Raw genomic sequence first — 3,491 nt, 5'->3', positions numbered from 1 at the left:
CTTAAGGTAAGTGGAAACAAGTCTAGATGGTGGGTATTAAATCCCCTTGCCTTGATTGTGAGTGGAAGTAGGAACAGGATGGTGGAGATATGGGGGTAGTTGGTGAGGTTCTAAGGTTCCTGGGCTGATGCCTATTGGAGACCCCAGTGCAGGGACTGGAGACCTGGAGTAAAGAGCTGAGTGGGAGGCCAATAATTCTTATGAGGGGGTTAGAAGTAGGTCTGTGAGGTGCAGCCATTACAACTGTTTTCTAGGTCAGTAGGAGCAGATCCTTAGGTGGTTGACTGGGCTTGAAGATGAGATCTGGATAGGCAGGACGACATCTCTATCTCCAAACTCAGTCATTCCACTGGGGAGGGATTTTTGTCCCCATGCCCCCTCTGGGAACACTTGGCAGTGTCTGGATACATTTCTGGGTGTCACAACATGGGTGAGGGTATACATCAGCATCTAAAGGGTAGAGATAATTATTTATTATCTGCCTCCAAATGTCAAGTGTGAACCTCGCCCTAACCAGATCCACATGTTGGGGTCAATGGCCAAGCATCTGTGAATGTCAAAGGCCATTACATTCAGTGAATCATGTTGGCACCTGATGCCCATTCAGGGCTCTGCAATCAACCAGTGGTATGACCTCAGGCACAAACTGGACCCCAGTGTGCTGTCGTGGGGATGCCCCATTCACAAGAGCGTGAATATAAAAAATAGAAGACTTTTGACTTCCCATTAGTCAAATGATGATTCCTGGTATATGTCATTTGGAATACTTAATTTTCATTTTTTTCTTATTTGTTTAGCTTTTATTCAGAGCTACCTTTATTGTGAAGAAGGCACAATTTTAGGCTAAAAAGCACAGTTAAACTTTGGGGAATGGGTTACGGGCCTGAAGTGAATTTCCTGGTTTCCTTAGATCCTGTCTTATTGCAACCGTCTAAAAAATGTTTTAGTCCTCCTCCTTCTGCATCGCCCAGGGTACTGGTGTTCGGATGGGCTAACAAGTCCTCCACTGTCCTTTTGAGGGCTGATTTCTATCTCTTGGCCCCAAGATACCCTCTGGAAGTTGTATGTTCAATGACGTCCCAGACACTTTCTCCTTCTTCATCGCTTACTTTTTTTTTGAAATCAGGTTTCGTAAAACATACTTTTGATTGGGGTATGTTCTGGCTCATTGAGAATATACTGTATTTTAAATATTTTTCAACTTTAGGGCAAACGTTATCTTTTATTTATTTTTATTTATTTATTTTTTTTAAAGATTTTATTTATTTATTTGACAGAGAGAGACACAGCGAGAGAGGGAACACAAGCAGGGGGAGTGGGAGAGGGAGAAGCAAGCTCCCCGCAGAGCAGGGAGCCCGATGCGGGGCTCGATCCCAGGACCCTGGGATCATGACCTGAGCTGAAGGCAGTCGCTTAATCAACTGAGCCACCCAGGCGCCCAAACGTTATCTTTTATTGAGTGGGAGTATCAAAATGAAATGCAGATGCCCAACTTCTCTGGTGAGAAGTTAGGCGGAAGCATTCTCTCCTTCAACTCTAGAGAGAACAGTGGCAGATACAGAGCCCTTGATGGTTTTTCTTGTACTTTAAGCCCTTCCCCTAATTCTTCCCATTGGATGTGATACCCGAGAGGTGGTTTAGAAGTGGTTTCCCAGGCTTAGGAGAAGGTCGTGTGGTCCTGCCGTGGGTATGATGGCGGGTGTTCCATTTTGGAGGTTGCATGGCCAGAACAGATAAGTGTTGGGGCCTCAGAGGTAATTTTTCCAATAGGAAAAAAAAAAAAGTGCTTCAGGGATCAGTTTCTTGTTTTCCTTTTCTTTTTCTGCTTTTATCCATGGTCTGTTTGGCAGTTACCCAAATTATAAGACTTGACAGTCATTTCTGTTCAATAATCTTGCTTTGAAACCCAAGAAGTACCCCTCGTGCAGCTCTGTCAACAGGGAATCATTAACGCTGAGCAGACAAAACGTATATACTTAATTGTTTTTATTGAAATAAATGCCCTGTGTACCCCCTGCTCTTTAATGAGCACACACGGGTTAACTAAGACTAGGGCGCCAGTTACAGCTGCCATCTTGGATTACTCACTTTTGCACTTGAAAGTAGGAAAGAGGCTTGTTTTTATATGAGAAAAAGGATTTCACCTTTTTGGTTTTACCCCCCATCTCTACCCCAGGCTATTTCTCAGAGGGGAATGAATTGGATTAACGGAGGAAGAATGAGGACATTTAAAACCTTCGTTGTGGGCATCTATTTATTCCCCACTGGACAATTGGTGTTTCAGGCAAAGCTAAGATGCTTGCAAAACTTTTGAGTGTTCTATTAGAATTTTAGTCAGGCTGTGGTACGTTTGTGTTCTGTAGGAAAGACTGGCAATCAGATTTATGTACAGCACAGAAGCCTGCATCCGAGCACCTGCTGTTGTCTATGAGAAGACAAAAATGTCAGCCAATTTGTTCATAAATACCCTAAATTTCACTACCTAAGGCCAGTCCTCTCTCCCTCCCTTTCTTGGTCCCTCCTTCCCTCCCTCCCTCCTTCCCTTTTTTTGGTGCTTCACTTAAGAACCATGAGGATTATAGCCCTGCTTCCAGACTCTTGATTCTGAGATTGAAGATTTTAGATGGCGTGTCGTGGTAGCACGAGGCTATCAGTTTTCCATCAAAATCACCCCTGTTTATGAAGCTTCTCAAACTCTACGGACCGAAAACAAAACTCAGCATCGTCCCCACCCAACTCTGCTCCTTTTCCATCTTGTTTATCCAAATGGATCCATCCTCCAACCATTCTGCTTGCCTAAAACCTTTAAATCACTTGTTAATGAATTCATCAGTTAATATGCATACGGATAAGTTCATGGCTCCCTGATTTCCATAACCTAAATGCTTCCACCGAACCAGCAAAAACACTACCAGCGCCCTGTACCTAAAGTTGGACTCTTAGGAGTTGACTCCTTGCGGATCTCATGAACTCTCTCTTCTCCATTTCCTCCTGGAACCCTCACCTCCCCTCTGATCCATCTCCTCATTGGTATCCCAGGCTCCAACCGTGCCCCTGCCCATCCATCCCCCCTCCCATCCATTCCCCCTCCCACTGCCAGGTCACGCTGGAGCACAACCTGTCATAGCTGTTCCCTGTTGAAAAATGTAGTCTTGCTCCCTAGTGCTATGGTGTGAAAACGCAGTTTCTTTTCATCTAGAATCCAAGGTCCTTGGGACCCGATGTGAACATGTATTTCCAGTGTTGCTTCCCACAGTTTTGCCTCATATGCCTTATGATTGAGCCAAATGGAAATAGCCACTGTCCCAGGAATATAAATAGTCACAACAGCGATAGCTGATAGGTCTTAAATATTTAACAACCATGAGGCTCTTGGTGGAGGCTCTCAATGAAGACAACAGATTTTAATGCCCACAGCAGCCTATGAGATAGATGCTATTCTTAACCCACTTCGCTGGAAACTGAGTAACTTCCCTGAGGTCACATCATGC

The sequence above is a fragment of the Mirounga angustirostris genome, unplaced genomic scaffold (assembly GCF_029215605.1).
Source record: "Mirounga angustirostris isolate CCGP_5_RB_7025 unplaced genomic scaffold, mMirAng1.0.hap1 SCAF_11, whole genome shotgun sequence".
Classification (NCBI taxonomy): Eukaryota; Metazoa; Chordata; class Mammalia; order Carnivora; family Phocidae; genus Mirounga; species Mirounga angustirostris.
Note: the sequence above shows the minus strand (reverse complement) of the source record.